The following is a 19,806-nucleotide window of genomic DNA, read 5'->3' as shown; positions in this document are numbered from 1 at the left end:
GTTTAGAGAAATATATTTTCAAGTTTCTATGAAATAATGAAACTATTGAATTCTATTTATAATAGATTTTTGAATTATTAAAGTGAATTATTAAAGTATAAATTATTAAAGTGAATTATTAAAGTGAATTATTAAAGTATGAATTATTAAAGTGAATTATTAAAGTATGAATTATTAAAGTTAATTATTAAAGTATGAATTATTAAAGTGAATTATTAAAGTATGAATTATTAAAGTGAATTATTAAAGTATGAATTATTAAAGTAAATTATTAAAGTTAAAGTAAAGTAAAAGTAAAGTAAATGTAAAGTTAAAGTATAGTAAAAGTATAAACTATGTACGTATACTACGCGTATAAATATATATAATATTAATTTAAATAGTTATATATATTTAATAAAATAAAATATAAATATCGTTATCTTTATCATACTGGTTAAGTAATGAGTTGTCAAAAGTGGTTCTAGATATTTATAAAAGATATATACGTTTTAATAATAAAGTTCTTTTTAAACTGAAAACGTTTTTTTTTTGTACTTTTGAAACTAAATCAAATAAATATGATAATTTTGTTTTCCAAAACTAAATATATTTAAGAATCATTTTGTTAAAAGGTTAAAATAATGGAAATCGTTATATCATAAAACATTTTAGAAAAGTAGAATTATATATATTCATAATAGGTTTCAAATTTTTAAATTACAGTCTGTTGGTGAAGCATGAGATAAAGTCCAAAGGTTAAATAAACGTATGAAATCATCTTAATGAAAAATGTCGAGTTACTTAACTTGTCGATATCCAACATCTAAGTTATTTACACTCCACGTTCTTATTTTCATATTAAATAAAATGAAAGTTAACATAGTTATCTTATCAAGGTCACGAGGAAAATATTATAAAACATGCCTTGGAAATTAAACAGGAATTTCCAATAACCCTTGTCTAGTTCCCGTTAATTGACACATTTGTTCTTACTTATAAATCACTTAACCATTTTCCGAATATTGTCAAAAAGAATAAATTTCTTAAATCACAGTGGACCTCATAACATTGGCTCATAATCATATCATCATGTATCTGAAAATTCAATCATTTGATATTATCTCTTAATTCTGTTGATAAATATATCGAAACAAATACGTTCATGTAAATTATCATATATATCAAATACTTTGTTAATGTTTTCAGTTATTATATATTATATATACATATCTATATACACATAATTGTTCGTGAATCGTCAAACACGGTCAAAGGGTAATTGATTACATGAATGTAGTTCCAAACTTTTTGAGATTCAACATTACAAATTCTGCTTATCGTGTCGGAAACATATAAAGGTTAGGTTTAAATTTGGTTAGAAATTTTTGGGTCGTCACAATCACACATTCCCTGAGCATGTCTTCAAGAGTCTGAATTGTTCTTTCAGTCTGCCCGTCAGTTTGCAGATGATATGCGGTGCTCATATCCAAACGAGTTCCCAGAGCCTCCTGCAGTGATTGCCAGAACTTTGATGTATATCTACTATCACGATCGGATATAATGGAAATAGGTATTCCATGCCTTGAAATAATTTCCTTTATGTATAATCGTAATAGTTTCTCCATTCTATCTGTTTCTTTTATAGGCAAGAAATGTGCAGATTTGGTGAGACGATCAACTATTACCCAAATGGTGTCATAACCCCATGCAGTCTTGGGTAACTTTGTGATAAAATCCATGGTAATACCGTCCCACTTCCATTCTGGGATCTCTAGTTATTGAAGTAACCCTGGCGGCTTCTAGTGTTCTGCTTTGACTTTGGAACAAGTTAAACATTCCCCGACATATGTTGCAACGTCTGTGTAATGACCCGCACTTTTTCGATCATTCTATACTTATAAGATTAATATTTACATAAATTAAACCTTACCAACATGATAAGCAATCCAAATTGATGAGACTTATGTTTTTGAAATGAGTTTTACACAACGTTTGACCGTCTAGTTTGACCGATGATATCACGAACTATACAATATATGATAATTATACGTTTGTTTATATATATGTATATATACATATTTAACATGATTTAAGGATGTTTTAATATCTCATTTTGTATTAATAACAATAAGTTATAAGTATATTTTGAAACTACTAACTTAAGTTTTCAAAACGATAACCATACGTAACGTTATTTGACATAAATACTTATAACATATAATGTTTATACATATATCGTATAAGTAATGTATTTAATCACTTTTAAGGACTTAAATACATAAAACCATATAAGTGTATTCACAAAAGATAGCTATATTTGAATTCTCATTCCATTTTTCACAAGATTTCTATACGTATATCTACGGTATATGTACCGTATCATACCTAGCTTCTATACGTATTTACTATTGGTATATACACATCAAATCACCACCTAACCAGCCCTTGTTCATGCCTTATGTATAAGGTAATTGGTATTTGGAAGTTTGTTGACTAATTACATAAAATAACAAACTTGAAAATCTTGTTTTGTCCTCCCCATTCACGTTTTTAAGTACCATGGGGATATCCTCATTTTGATTCATTTTAACTTCCATTTTCTAGCTAAAACACACACTCTTTCTTAACCCTTAAACTCCATAACCATTCAGCAAGAAACCATGAAGATCTAGCCATAGAAACAAGCCTTAATCACCATAAGAAAACCCTTACAAAAACACTTCAAGAATCCTTTCCAAGAACACAAACTTACTTCCAATCTTTCATCCAATTCCATCACCCTTTTGGTTCTAGGTTCTTACTCCTCTTTTACAGCAATCTTGTCCAAGTAACTTGAGGTAGTAACTTTGTTCATAACCTTATTCGATTCATATATATATAGCTATCTTATTTTATGGTATAAAATTTTAACAACAAGAACATAGTTTGAATGTTTTCAAACTTGTTTGCAAACTAAATAGATCCTTCTAACTTAACTTTTAAAATACTTCAAGACCTGTAATATAACTTAAATATATGCTAATTTAACAAGGTATAACTTGGTTTTTCAAAGAACACCTTAAAAACTGTTTTTACGACGTCGGAGTGCAACCGGGGGCTGTTTTGGGTTGGATAATTAAAAACCATCTTGAACTTTGAATTGGAGGTTTATATTCTGGAAAAATGATATTTCTTATGAATATGTTAACACATAAAAATTTCATGATTTAACTCAAAGTATAAGTATTTTTAGAAAAATAATCATTTAAGGTTGTTTACATGATGGAAAATGATTAACTTCATAAGTTTCACTAAAGTTTGACCTATGACCTGTGATTTTGAATACAAACTAAGGTATTTACAGTTCATAGTCTTAAAGAGGGACTCGATCCAAGGAAGTGGCAAGTTGAACCAACGAAAACGGAGTTGTAACGAAGAAACTATGACCAAAACGAGATCGGATATCTAAGACTAGTTTAGCTACGAAAATAATTGGAGAAAATTAAATAAATCACATCTTTTTAAAATAACATGATATTTTATATATATGTACTCATAATTTAATTTTATATGGTTCAGGATCACCCGTAAACAACACGAGAAGATTAATCATAAGATCCCATGATTGTACGCAACACGTCATTTGACAACACCGGTACTTTATGTACGCAACACGTCATTTGACAACACCGGTACCGTGGGTCAAGATTAATCTCGACCAATACATATACGATGGGGGTTTTATTTATTTCATTGGGGGTTTATTAAACATCTAAATATGAACCATTAAAATTGAATTACTAACAACGAACTGCTAACTACGGACTAAGGAATTATTACAAGTATTAAAAGTATAACAAGTATATATATGTGACGATTGTTTAAAAAGAAAAGGTATTGATATATTATGTATGGATAGGTTCGTGATATCAATCGGAGACCAAGTCAAAATATATATATCTTCAAGGCAAAAGTGAGTATATAGTCCCACTTTTAAACTCTAAATATTTCGGGATGAGAATACATGTATTTTATGTTTTACGATATGGACACAAGTAACTGAAAAATATATTCTACGTTGAGTTGTACCACTGGCATACTTCCCTGTAGCTTGGTAACTATTATTTACAGCGGTATTGTAAAAGCGAATCCTGTTGATAGATCTATCGGGCCTGACAACCCCAACCGGACTGGACGACCAGTATTCAACGGTTGCACAGTACTTCATTTCGTGACTACACTTGGTACGGTGTAGTAAGATTTCTTAATAAAGGGAATATGCGACGTGATTAAATGTTAAGTATGGTTACCAAGTGCTCAACCACTTAGAGTATTTTTATTAAAATGTTTATATATGAAATCTTGTGGTCTATATATTTATATCGCTGCCGGCATTAAACCTATATCTCACCAACTTTATGTTGACGTTTTAAACATGTCTATTCTCAGGTGATAACTAAAAACCTTCCGCTGCAACATGTTGAATTTAAGCAAGATCTTGAGTATGCATATTTGTGTCAAAAATAAAACTGCATATCCGAGGAATTGTAATGTAAAATATGCTAGAAATCGTATTGTTATCATCACATGTAAAGTTTGTAAGTCTAAGATTATCGCTAAACGATAATCATCTTTATATTGTCTAAAGCTTGTATTAAAATAAGAGTTATGGTTTGTAATGTAAAATAAATGCATTTGTTCTTTTAAAAATGTCGCATATAGAGGTCAATACCTCGCAATGAAATCATACGTTATCTAACTCGTTCTTATGGTTAAGGACGGGTTATGACAGTCTGTCTTTAAATTAGGCCACCAATAATGCGTCTTAAGAATACATCTTTCCAACTCTAGGATGTATCGAGTATCTTGTCTTATGTGCCTTGTTCAATATCAACTTCCTTAATCCACCCAACTTTGGTACCCAAATACGTTTTGCAAAATATCGAATTCTATCTTCCCGTATAACGAGTTGCTTCTCATACTTCTTCATTATTTCATTTCCTATGTTTTCCTTAGTAAGAGCTTCTCGTTGAGCCTCTTTGATTTGTGAGTTGAGATTCATGCGAATTTTTATGTTCATCGCTCGTACTCGAATTGGCTCTCATTCCTTTCTGCTTAGAGCGTCAGGCACCACATTCGCTTTCCCGGGATGATAGCGAATCTCACAATCATAGTCGTTTATCAGCTCGACCCACCTACGTTGCCTCATGTTCAGCTGTTTTTGATCGAAAATATGTTGAAGGCTTTTATGATCGGTAAACACAGTGCATTTCACCCCATATAAGTAGTGTCTCCATATCTTCAATGCAAACACGACTGCTCCCAGTTCTAGATCATGCATCGTATAATTTCGCTCGTGAATGTTTAATTGTCGGGATGCGTACGCAATAACTTTCTTTCATTGCATAAGGACGCAACCAAAACCTTATCACGAAGCGTCACAATATATCTCAAAATCATCGTTCCCTTCAGGTAACGATAAAATAGGCGCCGTAGTCAACTTCTTCTTCAGTAATTGAAATGCACTCTCCTGCTCAGAGGTCCATTCGTACTTCTTCCCTTTTTGTGTTAACGCTGTCAATGGTTTAGCTATTCGGGAAAAATCTTGAATAAACCTTCTATAATAACCGACTAAGCCCAAAAATTGACGTATTTGTGTTGGTGTCTTAGGAGTCTCCTATTTTTCAATGGCCTCAATTTTAGCTGGATCAACCTGAATTCCTTTGCTACTAACAACGTGACCAAATAATTGCACTTCTTTCAACCATAACTCACACTTAGAAAATTTGGCATATAACTATTCTTTTCTTAACAATTCTAATACCAACCTTAAATGCTGCTCATGCTCTTGCTCATTTTTAGAATAGATGAGAATATCGTCAATGAAAACAATTACAAACTTATCTAAATACGGACTACAAACTCGATTCATGAGGTCCATGAATACAGCTGGTGCATTCTTCGATCCAAACGGCATGACCAAAAATTCGTAATGACCGTAGCATGTCCGGAAAGTAGTTTTTGGAATATCTTCTTCTTTGACGCGTAGTTGATGATAGCCCGATCTTAGGTCAATTTTCGAGTAAACACATGATCCTTGCAGTTGATCAAATAAGTCGTCAATTCTCGGTAGTGGATACCAATTCTTGATAGTTAACTTATTTAATTCATGGTAATCTATACACATTCGGAAGGATCCATCTTTCTTCTTGATGAATAAAATCGGAGCTCCCCACGCTGAAGTGCTCGGTCGAATGAAACCACGGTCCAATAATTCTTGTAACTGGCTTTGTAACTCTTTCATCTCAGATGGTGCAAGTCTGTATGGAGCACGAGCTACTGGTGCAGCTCCTGGTACTAGATCTATTTGAAATTCTACAGATCTAAATGGAGGTAATCCCGGCAACTCTTTCGGAAAGACTTCCGGAAAATCTTTTGCTACAGGCACGTCGTTGATGCTCTTCTCTTTTTCCATCATTTCGACTTTATTAACATGTTCTAAGATAGCATAGCACCCTTTCTTCAAGCACTTTTGGGCTTTCAAACAGCTAATGAGTTTTAGCTTTGAGTTACTCTTCTCTCCATAAATCATTACTGGCGTTTTATCCTTATGAGGAATGCGAATTTCCTTCTTGGCACACACAACTTCAGCTCCTATTTTGGATATCCAGTCCATGCCGACTATTACATCAAAACTTCCTAATTCTACGAGTATCAAATCAATTTTAAACGTTTCTCCGCCTAAATTTATTTTACAATCACGGTAAATTTTATCGGCTTTAATTAGTTTACCATTAGCTAACTCAATCATGTACTTAGCATCTAGAGGTAATGATGAACAATTCAATTTAGAGTAAAAGTCTCTACACATATAACTTCTATCGGCACCAGTATCAAATATAATAGATGCTGATAAGTTATTAATGGTAAACGTACCTGTAACAATCTCCAGGTCTTCACACGCCTCTCTAGCATTAATAATAAATGCTCTTCCAGGTGCAGATCCGTTATTCTTCTCTGGATTCGGGCACTGGCTTTTATAATGACCCTGTTTCCTACACCCATAACAAGTAACAGTGGCCAAGGCAGTTCTATTTGCATTGGTGGCAGGAGTCTTGGTGCCATTTGTATTTGTAACGGGAACCCGACAATCTTCACTGAGATGACCCCTTCGATTACAATTGTTGCACACCACATTACAATAACCAGAGTGATGTTTGTGGCATCTGTTACATAAAGGATTTCGTCCCTTGTAACATGAGCTTGAACCACTACCCGCACCTTGCGTAGTTTCTTGTTTTTTGTTGGATTGTTGATGATTACCTTCCCACTTTCTTTTGTTTTCCGATGTCGGTGTTCTTATCCAGAATAATCTGGTCCATCAACTCGTTTGCCATGGTGATTTTAACGACCCTTCAAAGTACACTTGACGACCATCATTATCTTGGTCCCACAGCTTGATCATAACTCTATATGAATTTAATAAATAACCTTGCATTCTTTATTTAAAAATGATTTCCTATAAAGGAAACCTATCAAAATATGTAAGTTTAGAAAAACCATACATTATTACTTAATCAAAAGTTGACCAAAACAAAGTCAACAGCATCCCCTATTAAATGTATCAAAATAGAATGCAAGTTATTGTTTAACAAAAGCTGCCATCATAAATATGCAGACTCTCTAAGCACAGCGGAAGCAACCAATCATGAACCTGAGAATAAAACATGCGAGTAACTGTCAACAAAAATGTTGAGTGAATTATAGGTTTAATATTGCAAACAATATTTAATATAAACCTTAAAAATTTATGTTTGAAAACATAAAAACTCCTTTTTGGACCACAAAATTATATGCTAGAAAACATATAAAAACATTATTCCATTTACCGTGAGCCACCAAGTAACCACTTAACCATTTATTTACCCTTGCCAAACATAATAAATAATATACACCGAACAAGTGTATCTACAACAAAATACGAAGTACTAAACATTCCGATTATAAATTGCTAGCGCGACTAGCTCGAAATGGGGTTGTCTGTAGTGACCCAAAGTTTTCCATGTTTATATATATATTAAATGAAATTGTTATTTACATGTTTAAGTGTTTCCAACATGTTAAGAAATCAAACTTGTTAAGACTTGATTAATTGAAATAGGTTTCATATAGACAATTGACCACCTAAGTTGACCGGTGATTCACGAACGTTAAAACTTGTAAAAACTATACGGTGACATATATATGGTGTGACGACCCGGAGATTTCCAACCAAATTTAAACTTAATCTTTATATGATTCCGACACGATAAGAAAAGTCTGTTAGGTTGAGTCTCAAAAATTTTGAACTGTTTTATATATTCAATTGACCTTCGACCATTTCCGACGATTCACGAACAACTATTTGTAATAGATACATATATATTGTTATTATTTATATAGATTGTATGTATTTGAATTATAAATTAAAATATTGTATGCTTTAATTAACTAGGTAAAATAAAAATAAAATATGATATTATGATAATTATTATTTAAAACACATCTATATAAATAAAATATGTTAAATATATATTTTGTGATTTCGAATCTATTTAGTAAAACGACAAGAACGCTCAATTGTCAGTCAATAAATAGTAAACGAGTTAAAAAGGAATTTGTGTAATTCTAAAATAAACGGTGATCCGAAAATGAGTTAGATAAGTTTTAGGCTTATTAAAAATGTATTTAGGAGCTGTTTGTTAAATTTTACAACTTTTTATATTTTACCCAGAATCGAGCGGGACTATTGATGTAATTTTTATATTATAATGACTAAAAAGAATAAATATAATTAAAATAGAAATTTGGGATTTTTATGAAAAACCTTTATCTGCCACTAATTAACAACGGGACACGAAATCTAGTCCGTGAAATGAATAGTAGACGACGGCTAATTATAATTTTATATAATTATTATTATATTATAATTTTGATTTCTGTTTTGTTTTCTTTCAATTCAATCATAATCATAATTGAAGGAATGGATCAAAATTCCACCACCACTTCCTTTTTACTATCTTTATCTTTCTGTCTCTTTCTTCCTTTCTGTTTAACAACCGAAACAAAATACAATGTGAGGCATAACTAAATAGCAAAGTGATAGGCTGCTAATTGCTTTCTATATTATCTTATTAACTATTAACTTGATATTTATTTATATCATGTTCATATATACTTAGAGATATCGAGTACTGATAATTACCAAACCCTCTTATTCTCACACCCACTAAAGTAGTCTGCATGATTACTATTATGGTTGCATTATATCCTCAAACACCACCTTGGAAACCCATCTACCAATTCTGTGATTCTAGTTCAAACCAAGAACAACCCATTTCGTTTACTTGTGAAGCCAAAACATCAATCTTTAATCCTAAATAATTACGGTATGCATATTTGTTTCTGCTTCTATTTCCTATACTTCTATTTCCTATACGAATCATCCATCACCATCTCCTACTACCACTATCGTCAACCATCCTCTGCACCTTCTCTTTGTGGACTCACCACAAACTACCACCATAACCGCTGTCATCAAGAACCGTCAGCAACCCACCATCTCCTAACACCAAACTCAACATCGAATCACCTTTATAAGTCTGACTTTTGAAGATGGAAGCTACTGTACAGTCACAACTGTTTAATTCTTAGATTCACAATTTTAAAACTATGCAAGATTTAGATGTGGCCACCTTGTTTGGGGAAACCAAGACAAGATGGCTTTGGCCATGCAATACTTTGTAACCACGAAACCCACAACCATAAACCTGCGATGGTTTCGACTATTCCAAACTAAGACCAAAACAAAACAAACCCGATGTTTCAATCACCATCCTTCACAAATCTACAACACCCACGAAAAACACAAAACCAAACCCCATCGATCACCTTCAACCACCATACAACCATAGAAACAAAATATTGTTTTCTTTCTTTCTTTCTTCTTTTTCTTCTATTTGTTTCTGATGTTGATGTGAACAAGACAAATACCCTAACGAAACCACTTCGTTTCTTTTTCTGTATTTGTATCGCAAGGGAAAGAATAATTATGCCGTGTGAATTAAAGCAATAAAATGTGTCTCACAAGATTAAAGGTTGGTCAACTTGGTTATAGAATTATATTAAGTAGCATTTAATCAAATTGCAAGTGGAGCTAAATGAGACCTAGTGGCCGACAGTTGTGAGGAACATGGGGTATGTCGATTGTATTTTTTTTCTTCTTCTATTTTAGGCTGTAAAGAATTGAAATGGTGTTAAGATAATATATACAGCGAATAAAAAAAAACGGGTATGGAATTGTCTGTTGGGCTGCTGCATTATGGGCTGTATTATATTTCGTTAATTGGATTTTCTGCTGGGCCAAGAACCATTAATTCTTAACGGGCTGAAAGGATTGGGTCTCTCTTTTGGGCTTCTGCATGAGCTTCGCTGTGTAAAAAAAAAATAAAAATAAAATAAACGATGTTGTTAAGTTGATGATGATGCTAAAATGAAACGTGAATCATGATGATTAGTGTGATGATAATGATCATGATGATAACGTTATGATGTGATGATGTTGATACATGTTAATGATGATGCTAATAAAACATTAAGAATGATGATAGAGATGAAGTTAAGTCAAATGTTAATGAGGGTTATAAGATTTAATTTGTGATTTAAATTAGATAGGAAATAACAGAGCATTTGGTTTAGGGGTGTTTGTGATAACAGAAGGTCTCGGGTTCGATTCCAACATGGGTGCATTTTTTTTAAGGGCTCTTTAAGGTAGTTTTCTTTTATTATTATTATCATCATCATTATTATTATTATTATTAGCATGAACATGTTAATAATAAAAATATAATTATATTACAAAGTTAAGAATAGATGATATTGTAAAAATTATGGGAAAAAGATTTTTAGTTACATTAATACATGTAAGACGATGATTATAAATATGAATTAGAATTATAGAAGTATTATATGTAAGTTAGGAATCAAACACGGAGATTATTATAATCATTAATATTAATGGTACCATCATTATTATTATCGTTAAAATTATCATTTTTATTATTATTAACATATTTTTTTTGTATTATTATAAGTATTGTTTTAACATACAAACAAACGATATTTATATGAAAATGTATTATAAGTATACTAATATTATATGCTAATATATTTTTTAACTAATATATTATTATTGATATACCACCAATTAAATTATATATCATATAACATATTATAAGTAATAATGTAATTATATATATTTAAAGATATCAATCTTAATGCATATAAACAAACTTAGTTGATTAAATGTGATATGTGTTAATATATATATACTTGACATAGGTTCGTGAATCCAAGGCCAACCTTACATTTGTTCAATGTCGTCATATGTATTTTTACTACAAAATACATTAGGTGAGTTTCATTTACCTTTTTACCCTTTATATTTTTGGGCTGAGAATACATGCGCAACTTTTATAACTGTTTTACGAAATAGACACAAGTAATCGAAACTACATTCTATGGTTGAATGATCGAAACTGAATATGCCCCTTTTTAGTCTGGTAATCTAAGAATTAGGGAACAGACACCCTAATTGACGCGAACTCTAAAGATAGATCTATCGGGCCCAACAACCCCCATCCAAAGTACCGGATGCTTTAGTACTTCGAAATTTATATCATGTCCGAAGGAGGATCCCGGAATGATGGGGATATTCTTATATACATATTGTGAATGTCGGTTACCAGGTGTTCAATCCATATGAATGATATTTTTTGTCTCTATGCATGGGACGTATGTTTATGAGAAATGGAAATATGAAATCTTGTGGTCTATTAAAAATTATGAAATGATGATTTATGATAAACTAAGGAACTCACCAACCTTTTTGTTGACACTTTAAAGCATGTTTATTCTCAGGCATGAAAGAAATCTTCCGCTGTGCATTTGCTCATATTACATGGAGTCGTTCATGGCATATAGAGGTCAGAACCTCGCAATGGGACCAACTGTTGAAGACTTAGTCCAGATGGATTAGGACGGGGCATTCCAGTTGGTATCAAAGCGGTGGTCTTAGTGAACCAGGTCTTGCATTAGTGTGTCTAACTGATAGTCGTTAGGATGCATTAGTAACTCTGGACTTCGACCGTGTCTGCATGTCAAAAGTTTTGCTTATCATTTTTGTCGAAAATCATCTGTTTATCAACCTTAGGAAATTATCTGCTTATCATTCTTAGTCTAGACATATCTTACTACAATGATTGCCTGAATAGTGTATAGACAAAGTTCGTCTCTTAGCGTATCTGCTAATTCATATCTTAGCATATCTGTTACTGTAGACTTTGCCTGACAACTTCCGTAGATTCCTCCATAACTTATGGGATTTTAGTATTATATATGCATATGTAAATTATGTATTGCAGAGTACTAATCTACATCCTATAATCTATTTCTTATCGAAAATCCTTCATCTGATCGTACGAGATGAATCCCTCAACCAGTTCGAGTTCCTTGGATTCCGATAGCTATTCCGATATGGAGTTTCACCTAAGCTCCGAAAGCAGTGTCACCAGAATGAATCAACCAATCATCCATCCCCAATTCATCTGATGGGCTCATTGTCAACTTAATCAATGGAGACGCGCAGAAGGCGATCCCTTCCACTAACCGAATTCACCTTTTGGCGAAGAACCTGAAGCACTTATCGGCGAACCTGTTCGTAACACCATTTTCACCCTCATTTCACGAATATCTCACCACGACTATATCATAACTTAGATTCAAAACCTTATTCATCCGCTTGTTCTGACCGACAATCATCCCGGAGTAATTGAAGAAGTCAACGAGCTTCGCGCTCGAGTAATCAATTTGGAGAACATGGTGCAAAACCTACCAGCTTCAGCAACATCACCGACACCAACAGTACCATCAGTAACAGCACCTGTATCATCAACAATCCTTGCCTCAATATCAAATTCTGTACCATGATCATAATCATTATTCTACGTATCGTTCTATCTATTTTATCTTCGTTCGACATGGCGATTATGTAATCTCTAATGTTTTATAGATTATGTATCTTAGTTCTAACGGTAAATCAAATGAGATTAATACTATATTAACTCATTAAATCTATGAATACATCTGAAGAAAATATATATGTATATATGTTTTCATAAAGATTGTAATTAAAAATTCTCTTATACAAACTGTTAATGGTGAAAATATTTTAACGGGTAGGTAATACCCGAGGAATATTTAAATTTCACATTAATAAGTTATATTGTACGTTCTTCGAATCTGTTTCAACAAGTCATATACTATCCTACTTACATCCACCGATATACAAATCCGTTCACCACAGAATAACCATATTCATCCAATTACATATTTGGATTTTGATCTATCAGAATCCATCAAGTGGCATAACGAAGAAATAATGGACACAATAAAAATTGATTAGGAACAGATTAATTAACAATATGAAATTTTATTAAGAATCCACGCTAACAAAATCCTAGCTAACTGTTCCTAGCTAACTGATTTCATTTTGTTTATCGCAATTTATTTTATCGCAATTTACATTCTCGCAACTTTATTTATCGTTATTTAATTTCTGTTATTTATTTTACGCACTTTAAATATCGGGACACGTATACAAGGTTTTGATATATCATATCGACGCATCTATATATATTATTTGGAATCACCATAGACACTCTATATGCAGTAATGATCGAGTTCTCTATACAGGGTTGAGGTTCATTCTACAATAATATATATACTTTGAGTTGTGATCGAGTCTGAGACGTATACGGGTCACGACACGTATTAATTACTTCGAATATTATATATTAAACTGTATATAAATTATTGAACTGTTAACTGTGGACGAATAATATTGGACAATCAAAATGAATTAAAATACTGATTATAACATATGAAACTAAATAATTCTTCAAGTTGCCACTTGATTTCATCTTAAACCTCATTTGTATCTTGATGATTATAATCTGCGTTCAAACCTTTCATGATTCTTGAAAACACCTCAATCGATAGGATGAATCAACCGCACTTCATCTACGGAAGGAAAGATTTATGCATACAGTTATGCACCTGAGAAACTCTCGGTAACTGAGTAAAAGTTTAACACGTAGCCGCATCAGATCCTTTGGCATTTATTATCAAAAATAACTTTGCGATCCCTTTTCAAAGTAGCCAATTTTGTCACAGCTCCAGCAAGTCAACTTCGACTTTTCATTCGAAGTAGCCTTACTATAATCCTGATATATACAATTACCCTTTTGATACCGGAGAATTCTTTTATATTCCACCACATTACCAGCAAATGTACCAGCAACCTTGTCGCTCCTTAGTTTAAATCCCTCCGACAAATCACTATATTTATCTATTGAAGTCTCGTCATGTACTCATCCACATCTTGTAACGAGAACTGCCATAACAGTTACCGGGAATCAGCAAACAGTACTTTGAAAACTCATAGCATATCTACATTAACAGTTATATGTATGATATTTATTTCCTAGAATTAAGATATTTCATTCTGAAATTCTGAAAAAAAAAAAAACCCAGCTTACGAAACAATACATTGAACTTTGAAAAAGCTGAATGAAGCAGCAGAAACTGTAGGCAACCGTAAACGACCTTAATCATCGAAAGTTTGATGATAAGGAATAGTATGTTGGAAAAGCTCAGAAAAGTTGGAACCAGAAAACGGATTGAGCTAATCACGAAGGAGACCAAGGACAAATACAAGGACCATACCCTATATTCAAAGAATTCAAGTAATTCTAAATCCGATGAAACCTTCAACGAATATCTTGCTCCGTACTTCTGTTAAAATCTTGCGGAAAATTTTTCTTCATCAACTTTCAAACTTAAAAATTCCAAAATATCATCATAAATATCTTCGATATTTCTGAGGATATTTTCTTAAATATTCTCGTCCGAAATTATCTACCTCTTCGTGCTATCTGTATAACATTATGTTGGAAACTTCTGTAAAACTTAAGTATAAATTAGGAATGAATTCTGGAGAAGTGTAGGGAATTGAAGCATGAGTTAGTATAATATAATGGCGCTTGGCCAACGTGTTTATATTACAGTAAGTCATGCTGAGTTTCTAATGGAACGTGATGATGGTTCACAGTAGATCATACCATCATCATGTGCCATGTTACACAACTCTTTCATTCTGCTTAACCTCTGAACGTATCAAGAGATTATATTCTTGATAGTTCCATTCTCAGTGATTCTGGTAATTTGACAAATCAAATCGTGCTAAGACATCCCTTTCTGCTTAGAATACTATAATCATTCGAAACTCCATACTTACGAAATTCTGAACCATTACACGCTTTACTAGAGGTCGAGAAGAGAATAAAAAGGCAAAGAGCTTCGAAATATAAGGGAAGATATAAAACTCGACAACAACACATAAATCACAAACCGTGTACATTAATACGAATAGCAATATAAAGACACGGGAGTATGATAAACACAATAACCCTAAGAGAGAAGTAGAAGTAAACAGATTCCTCCGGTGGAAATTGGAAAAGGAGAATGATTGTTGCTATAGTAAGGATAAGGACAGGAATTAGAACTAGATTAATCATTTTTCACAATCTTTTGAATTAAGGAATTGAGTAAAGGAGTGATAAAAGTAATGGAACGGAAGACGGTAAATTTATAGTTAAGTATCTGATAAAGAGATCGAGGCAGATAATCGTATTTAATTAAAGAGATTTTATTCGCCAAAGAATCAAATCTTTCAGATCTCGACGATTTTCTTAAATCTCTTGAATTCCGGAATTCAACCATGACTAGTCAAAAGTTATGATGAAACTTGTCTTTCTCATTTCACTATTTAGTGATAGCTTTACTCGTACTCTTCGAGTAAGCGAAATATTTTATCGTTATTATTCAATGGTAATAAAACTCTATTTATCAGCTCATATGTGTCATGAAAACATACTTATTGTCATCTATGACCATCCCACTCAAATTTCGGGACGAAATTTCTTTAACGGGTAGGTACTGTGACGACCGGAGATTTCCGACCAAATTTAAACTTAATCTTTATATGATTCCGACACGATAAGAAAAGTCTGTTAGGTTGAGTCTCAAAAATTTTGAACTGTTTTATATATTCAATTGACCTTCGACCATTTCCGACGATTCACGAACAACTATTTGTAATAGATACATATATATTGTTATTATTTATATAGATTGTATGTATTTGAATTATAAATTAAAATATTGTATGCTTTAATTAACTAGGTAAAATAAAAATAAAATATGATATTATGATAATTATTATTTAAAACACATCTATATAAATAAAGTATGTTAAATATATATTTTGTGATTTCGAATCTATTTAGTAAAACGACAAGAACGCTCAATTGTCAGTCAATAAATAGTAAACGAGTTAAAAAGGAATTTGTGTAATTCTAAAATAAACGGTGATCCGAAAATGAGTTAGATAAGTTTTAGCCTTATTAAAAATGTATTTAGGAGCTGTTTGTTAAATTTTAGAACTTTTTATATTTTACCCAGAATCGAGCGGGACTATTGATGTAATTTTTATATTATAATGACTAAAAAGAATAAATATAATTAAAATAGAAATTTGGGATTTTTATGAAAAACCTTTATCTGCCACTAATTAACAATGGGACACGAAATCTAGTCAGTGAAAGGAATAGTAAACGACGGCTAATTATAATTTTATATAATTATTATTATATTATAATTTTGATTTCTGTTTTGTTTTCTTTCAATTCAATCATAATCATAATTGAAGGAATGGATCAAAATTCCACCACCACTTCCTTTTTACTATCTTTATCTTTCTGTCTCTTTCTTCCTTTCTGTTTAACAACCGAAACAAAATACAATGTGAGGCATAACTAAATAGCAAAGTGATAGGCTGCTAATTGCTTTCTATATTATCTTATTAACTATTAACTTGATATTTATTTATATCATGCTCATATATACTTAGAGATATCGAGTACTGATAATTACCAAACCCTCTTATTCTCACACCCACTAAAGTAGTCTGCATGATTACTATTATTGTTACGTTATATCCTCAAACACCACCTTGGAAACCCATCTACCAATTCTGTGATTCTAGTTCAAACCAAGAACAACCCATTTCGTTTACTTGTGAAGCCAAAACATCAATCTTTAATCCTAAATAATTACGGTATGCATATTTGTTTCTGCTTCTATTTCCTATACTTCTATTTCCTATACGAATCATCCATCACCATCTCCTACTACCACTATCGTCAACCATCCTCTGCACCTTCTCTTTGTGGACTCACCACAAACTACCACCATAACCGCTGTCATCAAGAACCTTCAACAACCCACCATCTCCTAACACCAAACTCAACATCGAATCACCTTTATAAGTCTGACTTTTGAAGATGGAAGCTACTGTACAGTCACAACTGTTTAATTCTTAGATTCACAATTTTAAAACTATGCAAGATTTAGATGTGGCCACCTTGTTTGGGGAAACCAAGACAAGATGGCTTTGGCCATGCAATACTTTGTAACCACGAAACCCACAACCATAAACCTGCGATGGTTTCGACTATTCCAAACTAAGACCAAAACAAAACAAACCCGATGTTTCAATCACCATCCTTCACCAATCTACAACACCCACGAAAAACACAAAACCAAACCCCATCGATCACCTTCAACCACCATACAACCATAGAAACAAAATATTGTTTTCTTTCTTTCTTTCTTCTTTTTCTTCTATTTGTTTCTAATGTTGATGTGAACAAGACAAATACCCTAACGAAACCACTTCGTTTCTTTTTCTGTATTTGTATCGCAAGGGAAAGAATAATTCTGCCGTGTGAATTAAAGCAATAAAATGTGTCTCACAAGATTAAAGGTTGGTCAACTTGGTTATAGAATTATATTAAGTAGCATTTAATCAAATTGCAAGTGGAGCTAAATGAGACCTAGTGGCCGACAGTTGTGAGGAACATGGGGTATGTCGATTGTATTTTTTTTCTTCTTCTATTTTAGGCTGTAAAGAATTGAAATGGTGTTAAGATAATATATACAACGAATAAAAAAAACGGGTATGGAATTGTCTGTTGGGCTGCTGCATTATGGGTTGTATTATATTTCGTTAATTGGATTTTCTGCTGGGCCAAGAACCATTAATTCTTAACGGGCTGAAAGGATTGGGTCTCTCTTTTGGGCTTCTGCATGTGCTTCGCTGTGTAAAAAATAAAATAAAAATAAAAATAAAATAAAATAAACGATGTTGTTAAGTTGATGATGATGCTAAAATGAAACGTGAATCATGATGATTAGTGTGATGATAATGATCATGATGATAACGTTATGATGTGATGATGTTGATACATGTTAATGATGATGCTAATAAAACATTAAGAATGATGATAGAGATGAAGTTAAGTCAAATGTTAATGAGGGTTATAAGATTTAATTTGTGATTTAAATTAGAAAGGAAATAACAGAGCATTTGGTTTAGGGGTGTTTGTGATAACAGAAGGTCTCGGGTTCGATTCCAACATGGGTGCATTTTTTTTAAGGGCTCTTTAAGGTAGTTTTCTTTTATTATTATTATCATCATCATTATTATTATTATTATTAGCATGAACATGTTAATAATAAAAATATAATTATATTACAAAGTTAAGAATAGATGATATTGTAAAAATTATGGGAAAAAGATTTTTAGTTACATTAATACATGTAAGACGATGATTATAAATATGAATTAGAATTATAGAAGTATTATATGTAAGTTAGGAATCAAACACGGAGATTATTATAACCATTAATATTAATGGTACCATCATTATTATTATCGTTAAAATTATCATTTTTATTATTATTAACATTTTTTTTTGTATTATTATAAGTATTGTTTTAACATACAAACAAACGATATTTATATGAAAATGTATTATAAGTATACTAATATTATATGCTAATATATTTTTTAACTAATATATTATTATTGATATACCACCAATTAAATTATATATCATATAACATATTATAAGTAATAATGTAATTATATATATTTAAAGATATCAATCTTAATGCATATAAACAAACTTAGTTGATTAAATGTGATATGTGTTAATATATATATATACTTGACATAGGTTCGTGAATCCAAGGCCAACCTTACATTTGTTCAATGTCGTCATATGTATTTTTACTACAAAATACATTAGGTGAGTTTCATTTACCTTTTTACCCTTTATATTTTTGGGCTGAGAATACATGCGCAACTTTTATAACTGTTTTATGAAATAGACACAAGTAATCGAAACTACATTCTATGGTTGAATGATCGAAACTGAATATGCCCCTTTTTAGTCTGGTAATCTAAGAATTAGGGAACAGACACCCTAATTGACGCGAACTCTAAAGATAGATCTATCGGGCCCAACAACCCCCATCCAAAGTACCGGATGCTTTAGTACTTCGAAATTTATATCATGTCCGAAGGTGGATCCCGGAATGATGGGGATATTCTTATATACATATTGTGAATGTCGGTTACCAGGTGTTCAATCCATATGAATGATATTTTTTGTCTCTATGCATGGGACGTATGTTTATGAGAAATGGAAATATGAAATCTTGTGGTCTATTAAAAATTATGAAATGATGATTTATGATAAACTAAGGAACTCACCAACCTTTTTGTTGACACTTTAAAGCATGTTTATTCTCAGGCATGAAAGAAATCTTTCGCTGTGCATT

Source organism: Rutidosis leptorrhynchoides, chromosome 10 (genome assembly GCF_046630445.1).
Source record: "Rutidosis leptorrhynchoides isolate AG116_Rl617_1_P2 chromosome 10, CSIRO_AGI_Rlap_v1, whole genome shotgun sequence".
NCBI classification, from domain to species: Eukaryota; Viridiplantae; Streptophyta; class Magnoliopsida; order Asterales; family Asteraceae; genus Rutidosis; species Rutidosis leptorrhynchoides.
The sequence above is the reverse complement of the archived record's forward strand: the minus strand, read 5'-3'. Positions refer to the sequence as shown.